The sequence below is a fragment of the Aphis gossypii genome, chromosome 1, assembly GCF_020184175.1.
Source record: "Aphis gossypii isolate Hap1 chromosome 1, ASM2018417v2, whole genome shotgun sequence".
Lineage (NCBI taxonomy): Eukaryota > Metazoa > Arthropoda > Insecta > Hemiptera > Aphididae > Aphis > Aphis gossypii.
In genome coordinates, this window is record NC_065530.1 from 56,216,855 (window position 1) to 56,233,419 (window position 16,565).

The window sequence follows — 16,565 nt, forward strand, 5'->3', positions numbered from 1 at the left end:
CTTGACGGGTTCCCTCTCCGACGTTGTGCAGTTCGTGTGTGACGGGCCCAATACATCACCGGTTGACACACGTCAACAATATATCACTCGACCGACCGTACAAACCGTCGTCTCCGCCCCCGCCGTCACCACTTATCCGCCACTCTCTCGATTCCCATTTGCATGTAACCTCGGCCGTACACATACACCGAAGAACTTTGCCGCGCCCCTGCCTACTACACAAGTCCGGCGGCGTGGCAGTCGACGGACCACCGCCTCGTTGCCAGATTTATGACTTCCGAGCTCTAACGGTAAAAATTAGCCGCGGCCACGCAACGCGCTCGCGACTGTATATAATATATATAATAATAATAATATGTCATGTATACGTACAGGGTCGTCCAAATTTTGCGTCATAATAAATGACGAACGACCCCGTATACGGGTATAAATATATATTTATAATATAATACGCCCTCGTTTTATGTAAATATATATGGACTTTTGCGCGGTGTTCACCGATAAATCGCTGTCGACCGACGGTCAAAATATTTTCGATTTTTAATTTACGTCGATGAACCATATATATATATACAATATATCCTACCATACCTATATGCGCACTTGAATCAATTATATAATGTATACATGTGACGATTTCCCATGAGACTACTGATGCCGCCGGAATTGTCGTGTAAATCACCGTCGCCAACGGACACGGATGCTCGGTGTCTCGTTACTCAGCGGCGGTACATCATGTATATTGTATACAGTATATACGTATATTATAATATACATACGATATTGAAATTTGATAGGCAGATTTACTTGAAGAATACCAAAGATATTATTGTAATAGTCGACCGATTTCGAGTGCGTGAGTGCAGCATACACGCCACGGTAAGCTGGTGGTAACGCGAGAAAGGGTGGGAAGTCGTGAGTACGGTGGGTCGTATGATATTATATAGGTACATATATATACCTATATTATATATTCACAAATCAAATCCGTTCGCCGGTCGCCTCCGGTGAACTTTTGATAGATAACGCCTGGCCAGGGTCGCGCGTACATAATATGCAGTGGTAGGGTGGGGGGAGCGGTGGAGTCTTTGATAACTTGTTTCGTTGCCAAAACGCCAAATTTGCTCGCACATCGTGTACCCTCCCGCCAACCCATCGTCACGCCAGTCGAGTGAGAGAACGCGGTAAACAACGCGTCCAAAATAAATATTAACGCCATAAATCTAGACGTGAGAGACGGACAGAGAGATACAGAGTTGGTGAGACACGGTGAGAGATATAGAGCGTATATATATATTTCACGGTATACGGAGCGAGTGAGATATGATGCTGTGGCGTTCTGACGGGGATGAAAAACTCTTACCGTCACTCGCCGCCCGCCCGTCCGTTCGCGTCCAGAGATATTATTATTTCTGGGTTTGGGGTACCTATACATATAGTGTACACACACATACCCACATACACTGCCATCACATTTACAAGGGTGCGCGTGCGCGAACATACACACACTTTCGTATATATATTTTATGTACACATACAATCGACAGCCCGAGGTGATATGAGGTGGATGAGCGAAGGGAGAGTAGAGCAAGAGACGATTGACTGATGCCGTCCCGTTCGCCCGTTGCCTCGCACCACCCAACCGTCCGGTCGGTGCGGGGCAGAGAAGGGAGCCCTTTGACTTATGGCCGTAAAACGTGCGTTCCCTGGGAAATACTACTATACCGCCTCCACCGATACTCTACAATACTACTACTACTATAATACTACTACTACCACCGCCGCTATTACTATCGTTCCGTGATATTGGCTCAGTTTTCATTCCCACATGTTTCATAAAGTTCGCACTTTATCGACCGTGCATCGCGAAACAATACGAAAAAACATCAGTTCGTTTGTTATATATAAACATATATGATATATAATATATGTATTATACTATTATGTGTATGTAAACGACCATATATATATATATACGTGTATAGGTAAATGTCGGTACAGGCCTACGGGTCGGTGGGTCTACAACCATATAGGTGTGTATATATATATCTATGTATGATATATGATATGCAGATAGGTAGGTAATAGGTATATGTTGCGCGTGTAATATTTTCCATTATCAAAATATGTCGATTGAAAACTTGGGTTCGATTAAAACTTATCATGGAGAATTTACAGTGAATATCGTAAGTCTTCTTATTTTTAAAAATTGTTCTTCTCTTTCGACCGGATACCTGTAGTATATTTAGTATGTTTTTAAATCCATCCAACCCAGCACATAGTTATAGTAATATATTTTTAAAAAAATGCTTTTTTCTTCTAGTTATAAAAAAATAAACAGTGGAGCAAATGATAAGATATGAATTTATGCATAATCCGTTGATATTTATTTTTATTTTTTAAACTTGTTAATATTTTTAAACAACTCACTCTTGATATTATTCGAATGTTGTTTTGTAATCTATTCACAAATTAAATATTATAATTTTATAATTAAGCACGTGTTAGTAAACCAACTGTATGAATTGTAAACATTAACACATTATCCAATCTATTTTGTAACTAAATATGAAATATCAATGTATTAAAACTAAAGGACTTGGTATTTAACTTCAAATTAAATTTAAATCAGTCAAATAAACCTGTGTTATAGTGACCTCGACTTATATTGTAGCAGTAGGTACGACTTGGAAATTCATATTTAAACTCGATATAATCTTGTAAAATATACTTTTTGTAGGAAAGTCGATTGAAAACTAGACGTCCAACCGACTCTTTTGAAAGTATTGAATGCTGTTTGGAAGAGATTAAATTGTATACAAGGATGTAGCGTTTTATATACTATATATAGGTCGATTTTTTTCAATGTCGTCGTTTTAAAATCTCTAATCGCGAGGTACGATATTAATTTTATTTTCAGTCGACTGATGCCTCGTAGTATTCGTATGCCACGTGTTGTTTCGAGTAAAAATATTTGGGATATCGATTGGTCACATTTTTTTTTTTTTATTACCGCTTCATTTACGAATCAATCCGCCGTTTATTATTCGTATATAGACGGATAACAATATTATATATTATTATTATATTACTCTCGCGTTGGTTTTTAAACGCCGTTCGTGGTTAAAACAACACACCGTCGTCGATCTGTCAAACGCGCGCAAACGTCACGCGGTGCACATAACGTATTACGTGTGTCGTTTAAAAAAACTTTTTCGGTAACGGTAAAATAATTCTCTCCGAGGCAGATGCTGCCGTAGCGCCGTCGGCCGTCCGCGCGGGGCATTGCGCGTATCGGGGCAGCCGCGGTCGTGACACACTCGTGTGCCCTCCGTCGCGGGCGGGCGGGCGCGGTGGCACGGGATATATTCCGAGATCAATCAATTGGCCATCACGCGGCGGCCACTACTCCATCAATGTGTCAATTAAATTTAATTTGTACCCGACGACGCCGGGCTGGATATCCATCGATCAGAGACAATGCCGGCCGTGTGTCGTGCGTACACAACGACGACGACGACCGTGTTCGCTGTTGCGGCCGTAACAATACATACTAATACGGACGAGTTGCGTCACAATATTGAACAATCACACACACACACACACACGCCGCTAATAAAACGATGACTAACCCGTCGCGGCGACCGACGTAATAATATTATATATAATTATTATTTTCCGTAAACTCGCGCACTGCGTGTCCAGACGGCGCCTGGGTCGCACGGACTCATTAACGATTTCACAACAATAATAATTTAAACGCGCGCACACAGACGCACGCCGCGCCGGGCACCTAAATTCACTCGCGCACGCGCAGGCGACGAAAACCAGTTCTCCGCGTTGTCGCCATCCATCAATCTCCAAACTCGTTTTCGTCTGCAGTGTGTTTTCGACGGGAAATATTGTCACCTATCGTCGTCGTTGACGCGCCCACGTGCGTGTTAAGTGGATTTTGCTTTTATATATTTCCATCGCGTGTCTCTCCTCTCCGGCCACCACTAATGCGCGTCCCCGCACGCTCGCGCCCGACGACGTACGCCGCGCCGTGCGGACGGGGCCCCGATAATTATTTGACGTTTTACGTGTATTTCGTGTCGTGCGTCTCCGCGTACCGGATTTCTCCGGCGCGTAGGTAACTCCGCGGCGGACGAGACGTATAAGGTAAGTACCTCGCGAGGTACACATATCGTCATGACGTCGTGTTTGGACGGCGGTGCCAACAGCCGGTATCGATTTTGAATGTACGACGACGGCGAGATTCTCGAACGATGACGATAATAATATTATCGACGTCGATTAAACAAGAATATTCCGTTTTGTGCGCGGTTCTCGGTCACGACGAGAAACGGTCGTTTTCAGTGCCCGCCGTCGATCGACAGCCGTTTGCCATACGTGAAAACAAATATTTCTACGCGATGTGGAAATCGTCATTGGAAAATAAATCGTCAGCGAAAACTTTTGGTAAACTTTACCGATGCGCCGAAATGATAGACCACCGTCGCCGCGGTTTAAAACTAAAAATAATGTTAAGACGAGAAATTATTAAGAAATAATAATCCAACTCCCCGCGGTTTAATCTACTCTGTACGGCGCGCGACTTATACTCGTTGTATAATGTTTTGTAAAACGAGACGGATCAGTTTTTAGTAGTATTTTATTATTAATATACGGGCGCTCGACAACGAGCACATTAATAATCTGATTATTTCAGATAGAGAACTTTTATATATTACAATATTTTAATCTCGATTGATATGAAATAACGGCCTCATTAAAACAACATTAATGCAATAAATTGTGTATTTGTTTTTAATTTGAATACCGGTCGTGATGGTAGGTTAACCTAACCATATGACATATATAATATATGTTTATACATATTAAGTATAATATAATATATAATATCGAAAACGGACAAAATGTATTTAATTGCTTATTTATCTGCGGGCCATTGAGAATTGACTTGTTTACTACTCTCTCGTACGTTGCACGTGTTAAAATTATATTCTATAAAGGTTATATTTATTTGAAAAAAAAAAATAGAAACTTCTTATCTTGTCCAACACTGTATACTCTACAGACTGTTAACAATCCATAGCACATATAATATTTATTTATTTTCAAAAATATTGTTTAAAACGATGTATTACCTACAGGTGTGTTTTAGTACCTGTTACCATTATCCGATTGAATTGCGTTTTTATTTTATATCTAAGTTTGGGCGTTTCACATAATATTATGATTGATTGGGAAGTAGAATCGTGTAAAAATTATTTCCGTTTACATTTTTTAATATCTTTAGATTTTAAAGTTTATATACACAGCAAACGTGGTAGTCAGTTATTATGGACGTAAATTGCACGGTTAAAAATATTACTTTCGCTTAGACGCTTCTACTAAGATTTAACATACAAATATGATTTTATTATATTACGATGAAACCCGGCCAAGACGTTCACCACTTGGCGCCTCCAACTCGTCGTATCGATCAGATGAGATCTATATATCTATGGCAACTTGTAAGTGTTTTAAAGTGTTAGACAGGCATATGTTGCGGTTATTGTGTCTGGAGTGCGTCTTCTTGATAATCAAAATGTAGCCGCAGCGACTATAGTGATTATTCAAAATTTTGCAGCAACGGTCGAATAAATAAGTCTGTGAGGTTGCATCCACATAGTTTAAATAAGGGTTGGTTGACAATCTAAACGACCGTACGCAGGCGTTTTACTGCGTATTCAATAACTCTGGATTAGACGCGTTTGCGGCCTCTTCTCCGCCTGTCACGCTTCTCCGCGCTCTCGTCTTATGTATATGTGCATCGATGCTTTTACCGTGGCAGAAGAGTATCGTTGTCCACCGCCAGTTCTGGTCGTCGTCGCCGTAGTCGTAAAAACGAGCGTCAGCAAAATGCAATATCAATAAAACGTAATGGAACACGGACGAGCGTTAATTCTACCAAGGGGTCCCGGCGGCGCATTAAACTAATTCAGCGCCCGATGTAGGCTGTAGGGCGAGAGGGTGACGGTAGTCCGCTCCCGACCGCCGTATAATATGTATACAATGTATAGTGGCAGCGGCGGCACCAGGATATGTCCCGTCGACTCGAAAACGGTCTTTCGGTAATTGCCCTATGAAAACAACGGCCGCGTCCGATACGGAATCCAAATGGTCCAATTACACGCACACCTTAACCCCCGGCTGGAGACGAAGGGTTTTTCTTTTTTTTTTCTTTTTTTTTTGTTCTTTATTATTATTATTATTGTCATTATTATTGCTATTGCCATTATTTCGTAGTTTCTCCTCGTCGTCGTCGATTTTAACGCCATCGCACTGCAGCGGCAGTAGCAACAGCCGCCAAGGCACACACGCGCACTTAATGAAATAAAATATTGATGAGAAGGAGGATATGAAAAACAAAATTCAACGACGATATGACGACGTGATCGGGTATTAAAGTTACTCATAGGCGTGACTGGGCTTCTTATTCGGAGAGCCAATATATTTATGGTCCGGTAGCTATTTAAATTGTCGGAACCTTTGTTTTTCTAATCAGAAGGGGGGTTAGATTCTTTTCATCGATATTTTTTATTTCATATGTCAGATTATTATGGTTTAGTGTATTGATAATTATTTATTCATCGGTCGTCTAATCGCATAACTGTCAGGAATTATAATACCAACCGACGTCTAATCAATTTGTATAAAAAAGAAAAAAAAGAAAACAGACCGAATCTGGAACACATTATAATAATACGCTATTTATAGTATTACTGTTCTATATACAATAGAGAATTGGAGTAAATACAAATTTATATTTTTCTTGACTGTCACCGCGGCGGCGTCAGTGCAGGTCAGGTTTTCGAAAAAGCCGAGTCAGTTTTTCTGCCCGTCATCGTTGTCACGCATAAAATGTCATACAGAAGGTACTGCGATATCATCGCACATATATATATATACACTATAGATAGGTGTCAATATCACGGTACGCGCACACACGAACACAAGCGGGACAGAGTTCATTCGGACGCGGCCGGGCGGCGGAGAGTTTAAAAGACACTCTGCGTTTATATATATGCGCGTCGTGTATATGCGGGGGTAGCTTGTCGCCGATATTGATTATATCGCGCTCACGTTTACCCCTGGAGTTGACTGACAACTGACAAATGACGTCACTCACGGGGCTATAAACGTAACAGAAAACGCGCACTTGAAGTTTCCGTCTGTCATTGTACATGTGTGAAACACGCCGCGGCGCCTCTCTCATATATATATATTATATACGTGTGTGTGTGTGGACGTGTTGTATGATGGTGTACTCGCGTGTGTGTATATAAATATAATTTACACGCGCTCACACACGATCGGGGGAGCCGTGTGGTGCGTACGTGAAACTGGAAAGAAAGAAATCGATGGGAAACCCGACGCTTTGTGTGTGTGTGTGGGTGAGCGCGCCAGAAAAGATGGCAATTGCTTTTGATATGAACTCGCAGTGAAGCTTTTAAGACGGCAAGAAATAATAATAATAGTAATAATAATAATAATAAAAAAAAAACTTTTACTCATTTTTTTCGCTCCTTTCTGTCTAACCTAACCTTCCCCTTTATTTCTTTTCTATATTTCTCGCCTCTTGACGAATATGCTCGATATTTTACGTTATTTTTCATTCGCCTTTCGTCGCGCCGCCGTCGCCGCTCGAAACGATGACGATTGTACGCGCGAAGCATCGTCGTCGTTGTGTCGATCCAAATCGTCTTGCGTATAATCACCGAGACGTTTTACACCGCACATTCGTATTATTATACATGATAATACATGGTATATGTATGTATCGAAATCAGTTTTTTTTTCTCGTTTTTGTTTTGTTTTTTTTTTTTTGGCCCGTGTGCGATAAGACTCTGAGATACGTAAAACGCCAAATCCCGATTTTCCTGCTCAACCCTCCGGCAACTTTGACAACGACAGTAGCAGCACCGGCAGTTGCATCGGTACTAGCATTAGTAGTGGTGGTGGTAGTAGTAGTAGTAGTTGTAACAGATTAACATTTTCCCCACCACCGCCGAAGCCGCGTGCTGTTTGTGTTTTTATAGGTTTCCCCTACTCCTCCCCTCCACGTCCTCGATGTCGACAAAATAACTCCCGTTTCCCGGCAAATCGACCATTTGGTATATATATACACGTATATAGTTGGTGTGCGTGTGTGTGTGTGCCAGAGTGGCGGGAGAGGCAATAATCGAAAAGCTACAGGCAACGGCAGCGGAGTAGATCCGCGCGCGGCCCATAAATCTGATCCACGTCCCCTTGTCGCGTCCGCCTCGCCCGAGCCCGGTTTGACATAAATCAGTCAAAAGTCTTGGCCGGGGCGGGTTTATATGTATATATATATAATAACGCGCCGGCACGAAAAGACCTTGAGTAGGCGGCGGCCGGGATTGTCCTGTGACGGCTATAACGGGTGAGATATGGTCCCTGAGGGTGGGCCGCTGCCATATAATTCACCCGGTTCTCTCTTTGTCACGCATCCCCCCTCCTCCACCCGATCTCTCGCAACGGTTACCCCGCACCCACGCTACGCCGACGGTTCTAAGTCCCCCGTCTTCGTGATGGCCCATTGTCGGCGTCCAATCCACCGCGTTCTGTTACTTTATTTCTCTCTGCCGTGGCGACCATTATGCAGCACTCTACGATTGTATATGCACTGTTGTGGTAGGACATAATAATATTATGTATACATATTGCTATCATAACTCAGTCAGTCCACACCTGCACTGACAAATGAAAAAATAAAACACATATATTCTAATAATAAGCATCATAAAAATAACTTGAAATATTATTAACTAGAAACGCATAATATTATTATGTATCGTAATATTATAGTATTATTGCGCTGCCGAGTCGGGCAGAGTTCGGTGTTAGGTACTACCTACCTAGGTGACAGCATGCACGTCCGTTGTCGGGTTGACGTTTGACGCACATCGCTTTTGTATCACCCCGTAAGTGACATCTTGATAGACAGCGGCGGGGCTTCCGTCAACTACCTCCCTCCCTTCCGACGTCCCTATCACATCCTCACACACGCCAGTAACCATGTCTTCTCTGTCCCGCGACCCCGTAACGAGCTTTTGTTGTTAAAAGATAAAACTGGTGAGCGTGTCTTTGCCGTGTGACGTGACACCCGAGTAAACCTTTATTAATACACTACTAGCTAGCTGGCTGGCTGGCTGGCAATCAATAATTGCACGTGTGCTAATGTTTTTTTTTCTTTTTGTTGCAGGTAAGTTGGTTGTGTGACGATATTATTTTTGAGCAGAAAGACGAATTGGTGGCGGTCGAAAAACGACGAAGGGCCGACAATATTATACGGTAATCCCCAAGCGGGTCGTTCATTACAAGTCCGGTGCCGGACTGACCGGACTGTACAGGCGGCACAGCGCGCTCGTATATGTCAAAAGTCGCGTCGTCCGTCGAGAGGGCGAGTGAGAGAGTGACCGAGAGAGACAGAGAATCGCGTGCGTGCATATTAGCCCCGTTGCAAACAAATCGTCGCCGCCGGTCGGACTTTGCGGGGGCACGCGGTCATTAGGACAATTCATCAGTTGCTTTCGTCTCTCTTATACCTTTCTCTCACCCTGGCACCTCGCTTCCTCTCTATCCTCTCATCATTCGCCTTCTCTTTCTCTCTCTCTCTCTCTCTCTCTCTCTCTACACGCATATATATATATATCTTTTTGACCTGTTTCTATACGACTAACCCCTTCTTCTCTCTCTATATATAATGACGAACTTTCGGTTCGCTAATTGATGGGGTCTCGTTTGTTATTCGGCGCTGCCCCCGCCGCTACCACTATACGACTGCTTCTACTACCACTACGGATCTGAAACCCGCCGCCGCCTACCCGTCGGGCAGCTTTGTAGCCGGCATTTAGTCACATTCCGCCGTCGTCCTTTACACGTCACATTATAAAACGCAATTAATTCAAAACCGTCGTCCGCCGGACCGGGTTGAACGACGTTGACAAAAGGCCGGGTGCCCCTAATTATGTTATACCCCTTCGTCTCGACGTGTAGTACTGTTTGGCGTGTGTGTGAGCGGTATATATATTATATACGTATATAGTGTGTGGTCCCTACACTGAAATGTTGTTGTCACGCGACCCGTCAAACTTTCTAGAATTAACTACTTCCGACCATGAAATCGATTATATTCTGTGTGCGTCGTAGTTGTCGTTATTATATTATGTGCTGTGCGACCGTCACCGGCGTTCGGTCGGCGACGAAAACGACCAAGATTTCTTCTTCTCGTATACACGGTGCTGTATACTTACCGCGTATATATATATATATAAATAAATGGCTAGTTTGCGGGCCGAGTGCGGAGAAGGGGGCAATAATAATAATAAATTTTCGACTCTGCGTCCGTCGATAAGAGTCGCGCTTAATTGAAGCGAGTGGTTCGAGCGAGAGCGGGGTGAGGGCCCCGGCGAAGAGTTATGGCGGAGTTTGTCATTCACGGCTGGCCAAACTGCGCAACGGCGACGGCGGGCAACGGTCGTATATCTCGGCCGGAATGGCCTCGGGTACCATTAGAGCTTCTATATACCTTCGACGGGCGAAAACTTTTGGACCTCCGTCCACCCACTCTCTCTCCCCGTCGTCGGTCCGTCAGTCGCCCTCGTCCCTGTGTACATCGTGCACATAAAACGGTAGCAGCGGCGGCGGAGAGGTATATACTTAAGAGCACGGGGTGGGGGGAGGCTCACAATGTGAACGATATATAGAGGGACATTATGTCAAGACGAACAGATGTATTAAATAAATATCCTGCTCCCCGCGTGTCCGCCGTGAATCAGGCCGTCCCGGGTTGATCGCAGGGGTCCTACATCTACTATACCACGACTATACTTTTGCTTCTATACTTCTTCTCCTACTTTTACTTCTTTTAGTCGTTCGTGTTACGACGACGTACGTACGGGCTCGTCCGGCATAAATCAGCCGGCTGAGATAAGAGAGTGTGGGGTGGCGGGAATTTTTACGATCGGCCGCGGCGTTCGTTCGGTATCCCGTCGTTGGCGGTATTGGCGCGGTGGAAGTGAGAAGAGGGGAGGGGAAGAAATTACAATGCTCGCGCGCGAGTAAATTACGATCCGAAAACTCTTAACCGTTATTGGCTCTGTCGGGCGTTTATTTTATATTTTGCTAGATCACCCGTTTTTGCGCCTGATCTAACCACTTATCGTTTATACGTTTTAACGTCGCCGGCCGTAAGTGTCACATCACACCATGTAATTTTTTTTCGCAAAAAGTTTATAAGTAGATCTTAGATGTTTACCAGGAAACAAAATATATTAATAACGGAATGTTTGTGTACATTTTAAAGCTAGAGAATAGATACTTTATTATATGTATAATATAGTTGTATAATATTGCTTAATGACAAAGAAATAAAATCGATTCGAACTTAACATGTCCGAAAACAGCGCTGTCTGACGGTATGGAAAATTAGCTTTCATTTTTTCTTCCGATATACGCGGGTGTCGTCCCGGCACGGACGTCATCTACAATACAACTGTATACTATCCGCATACGCGTTTGTTTTACGAATTAAAAAACCCGCGATCAGGCACACAAGCGTCGTGCACACTCACGCATACATGTTAAAATATAAAACATGCGCATATGCGTACGAGCACGCACATACACACACACACACAAAGAGCTCGTTGACATTTGAATTCAAGCGCAATAATTCTCTGACTGACAATACCGGTTGTCGCACATAAATCACTTAACGGCTCTCGGCCGCCGCCGTACGGTCGCCGGCCAGTTTTTTTTTATATTTTTTATTATGCATGTATAATATGCACATTGCATGACGAAACACTGTGTTGGCATTAAAACTATGTGCTAGTGTTTGTGTGTGAGCGCGCGCTAACAGTGGTACAGCTACATAAAATGCAAAACGACGAGAGGCGCCTACGAATATTATAATAATCAACTGCTGTCGTACTCCACGTATTGTTTTTATGTACGTGCACACACACCACTCATGAAGACAACAATATTATATAATATAGTGTTCATCTGTGCTCGTGTGTGTGTGTGTGTGTTACGTCAACTGACCAAGTTGTTTTTTTGCGACTTTATTATCGTTAAACAGCGAGGAAAATATAAAACTCCCTTGAGAACTGACGGACGTTTGTATCGTTTGTATATTATAACGATTTTTTATTTTTTGATTTTTACGATCGTTTTCTCGTTTAAAAAATTGATGTTTCGTAGTGGCTTTATATTTCGCTTAGACATACATATATTTTAATGTTTTCGAAACTCTAGATCTACGGTTATTCTCAATATTTTTGTATACCTACCTACAATAAATAGGTATTAGCGTACACATTTTGAAAATGTTCAAGTATAATTAATAATACTGTTTTGGACCTGTATTTATATACCTTTCTTTTACTTGTATCATAAAATATTGAAATACTTCATTGTATTTGAAATTTTTAGTTTGAAATATTTTTAATCAGGAATTAAATAGTTTCAAAATAATTACACAAAAACTAAAATCTAATATTCAATTATTTTTTTACATAAAATTTTTATCTTTATTATTCTTTAATGATACTTTTATGAGAATTTGTATTTTGTTTTTAATTATTATAACATTAAGATGTCAATATTAGGTTTCATACTTATAACCTTCAGTCTCAAATCTTTGTACCCATATTTATTTCGTCTAATACTTATACTTATCAAAATATTATACAGTGTTATTATTATTGATTTAAATTTGTTTTTAAACAAGTGTTTTATTTGCGTTTTACCTATAATATAAATTCCATGCACCAGTTAGAAAATATCGTTGCTTTAGAGTCCAAACCAAATCTGTATTGTACAATACGCACGATTGTCAATAGATGCGTTGCAGCAACGGACATTATTATAATATTGTATGCGTGACGAACACTTGTCGTCGGTTACATTACTCAATAAGCATTCTGATACAGGACGCGTAGTACGAAATAACAGTGTAATTTATCTTTTTTATCTCCCCGTGGTATACACTACGTATACACTACGTATACACCACATATACCTATCTAACTCATGAATTTTCATGAAATAAAAAAAAATATATATATTTGTGTATATTATATATAGGTGTAGGTATATGAAAAAACCGGACATCGACGCGTTCCAAACGTCATTCGTGTTATAATGCACGTCAGTCGGACGGACGGGGTTTATTTTTTATCTAGAGTTCTTTTATTTATTATTTTTTTCTTTTAGTCTACGTGGCTTTATTTTTTCTCCACGACTGACAAATAGCACCTTGCTCCGGGGCCCCATTCCGTCATTCATGACACTCGTGACTGACACTGATCCGCTACGCGTGTTATTATAACGCCGTTGCGGTGGCGGACGGCCGATAAACGGACGGACGAACAGACAGACAGACAGATATACATATATACAGACGAACTCTCTGTGTTGCCCGACAGCTATGGAAACCGATTATGTGCAGTGTGTTTTTTCTTATTTATTTTTTCACGTTCGAAGCGCCCCGCGAAAGCGCGAATAGCGGAAACAAATTCCGTTTTTGGCACATGTAATATTGCTCGTCGATTCCATGAATATATATATATATACGATATCCGTGTAAACCTCTGGTGTTTTGAACCGCCTCGCGACGTTTTTGCTAACGCCGAGGGACTAGATTTTTTCTTCGGTCACGTACGGCGTCAATAACTTACTCTCCTCAGACGGACGATGCGATAACAGACGACGCAAGATCTCACGCGTGTGTATGTGTGTGCGTGTGGTCTCCGGGGCGCCTGTCGTGAATACCAAAGAGTTCGAACGGTGGCGGCGTCAGCGGCGATGGTCGCACCGCGATTAGTCGGGTCAGTCGATGCCGACACCACCGCCGCCGCCGGAAACAATAAGCCAATGCGGTTCTTCTCGTTAGCGCCGGCACGTCGGGGGCACCGGAAAAATAAAAAATAAAAATAAAATATATTTATAATAATTTATTATAAACAATACGTGTCGGTACATGTTAAGGCCTTTTAGTAACCTACGCATACCCACTGGTCACGGTAATAACATCGATAACTCAACGTGTTTACTCATTATAAACCGATTCGACGCGGAACACCTCGCACACCTCGTCGTAATTATAATATATTATTATAACGAGCGGGCACCTATGGGAATTATTTAGTGTTCCTTACGTGTAGGTATACGGCGCGTGTCATCACTCGCACGTATTGTTTGATTGTAAATTAATTTTCCCTGCAGTAAAGTATAATATAATATATATGGTTATAATACGGCAGAAACCATTACAGCCAAAAGTAAGAATGCCTTCGGTCAGCACGCCAAAATTAACAAGTATACGCGTTTAGTCTTATGGGCTTGTGGGGATTTGACCGAACATTTATACATTTATATATATATACTATATAGTATATACACAGTCTAGAATCTAGATGATCAGTTTCCGCCGAGATTTCCCCGTAGTACAATATCACGTGCGTTTCCGATTTGTTCTACCCACGCACTCTGACGGATGCGATTTGGTGTGTTCATGTGTGTGTAAGTGTATATATAGTATATTATATAGTAGATCGAACTGACTTTACGCCCTTTGGACTAGGGAAAGTCGATGCAATGTTGATGGGATGGAAATAAAATAACTACGTCGGATGACGATCGGCACACACGAAATTACGGCGTCGGTGGCAAAATAATAGTAATATAACTTTAACGGTGTAACCGATATTTTTTTTTTTTATATATACAACTTACAATTTATTATTGTAGTCATCGAGCGAGAGTGTGAATATAATAGTTCGTATCAGCGAGAGAATACGCCGCGACGGCTGCTGCTGCAGTTTGATATATACGCGCGAGATCGATTTCGATGATAAACGAGGCAGAATGTATGCGAAAACGTGGGCAGAAATAGTCTATATATGTGCTTATGTTACGGTGCGTGATGGACTTGGACGTTGCAGGTCGTAAATCTATCGACACGAGAAAATAATAGGTACCTACCACCTATATGGAGCCGCGATCGACGCGGTTATTTTTGTACGAAGAAAATCGCTGCACTCGAAACGCAATAATTCGTAAAATCGACGGTAAACGCCGTACCCCGTCTGCAGTGGATGTATTGTTATTTCCTCGGGCGGTTGTTGGCGAGATAAATCTGATTAGCTCTCCAAATATAAAACGTCGCGTAGGCTTACACATGAAAGATATATATATAAATTATAGATATAATATATATTATATTCTACACTACAGCGTTGCCGCGAAGTACGATATATATTATACTATATATGTTATATTGTTTTATGCGTGTGTTTGCGCGTAGACTGTGAAGAGCAAAGGCGAAGCCTCGCACCTTTTACGCCTAGAGCACCATTTTTGTTTGTAACGTTATAATAATAACATAATATGTGTTGTACACATATTTATATCTATATATAAATGCGTACGACGGCGGCAATAGTTGAAACGGGACGTAAAAGGCGCGCTTTTGGTACCTGCTCTACTTCTGCTGCAAGCAGTAGTGGAGGAGCGAGTGAAGGAAGTTCGCTGGGTTTGACAACAAAGGCGGCCGCCCTTCCGGCAAACGCCTCTGCCGCGCCGTACCACGGCCGTCGTCAACCCTTTACGCCGTGTACGTCAACTGTTTCCACCCTATACGCAATCCTCTATTACCACCGCTACCGCCGTGATAGCCAAATTGGAATATCAATCAACCGAGATCACCTCTTCATACCCAGTCTCAAGACCACACGTCGCCGTCCGTCAATCATTTCGCTTACGTCGTCGCGCAGTCATCGTCGGCCCTGCCGCCTTGTATATATATATATAATGTAGGATATGTTTAGTCGTAGTTTCTGTTCCGACCACCGCATCGGCAATAGGAGAGCGCGGCGTGCGCCGGCGACCACAAACAAAGCCGAATCTTAATTAATCTGGTGCGGACGTGGCTCTCAAACGTCAAAACGCGCTCGACGGCCGCCATGTCACTTGCATCCATCGGACGCGGTATCCCCAAGAAAACCCAAATCCGTCAACCCAGCGGAAACTTTTGATGAATCGCCCCGTTGGTCCAATTAAGTTTCCACGACCAACTCTCAGTGGTGTGGTCAAGCTGAATGTTCAAAAAAAAAACTTACTTTCCTCGACGAGTAAGTGTGAGTATGTGTGTGTGAGTGAGTGAGAGAAGGAGAGAGTGAGATTGTACTGAAACGAAGTCCCGACACCGCCATAACTCGTAGGAGCCCTTTACCACCACTTCTGCGTGGATATAATATAGTATAATATTGTATATAATACTTATGCTCGATCGAAACCCACCACTGGTGTAATATTATATGTACACAATAATAATAACAATACTATCGTCTTCGTGGTGCGATAAGAAGGGAGCAGTAAATTTTGGGTATATAGAGAAGGAAAAAACCAATTTTCGAGACGGCGTCCGGTTATGCAAAACGACTGCGGATTGGACGTTTGGGAAGCGGCCGCCGCCAAAGAAGTTT

General features: G+C 42.3%; 1 protein-coding gene across 2 annotated transcripts in view; it reads left to right on the forward strand.

Annotated features, from left to right (window-relative positions):
• LOC114127073 (protein tiptop-like) overlaps positions 1-16,565 on the forward strand; it is a 61,944-nt gene that overhangs the window by 21,530 nt on the left and 23,849 nt on the right. The window contains exon 2 of one of the 2 annotated variants that reach the window (XM_050198608.1): positions 9,275-9,363. The exons of the other annotated variant lie outside the window; for it this stretch is intronic. The gene's annotated coding sequence lies outside the window, so the exon portion shown is untranslated. The remainder of the gene's footprint in view (positions 1-9,274; positions 9,364-16,565) is intronic. 2 annotated transcript variants of the gene reach the window in all.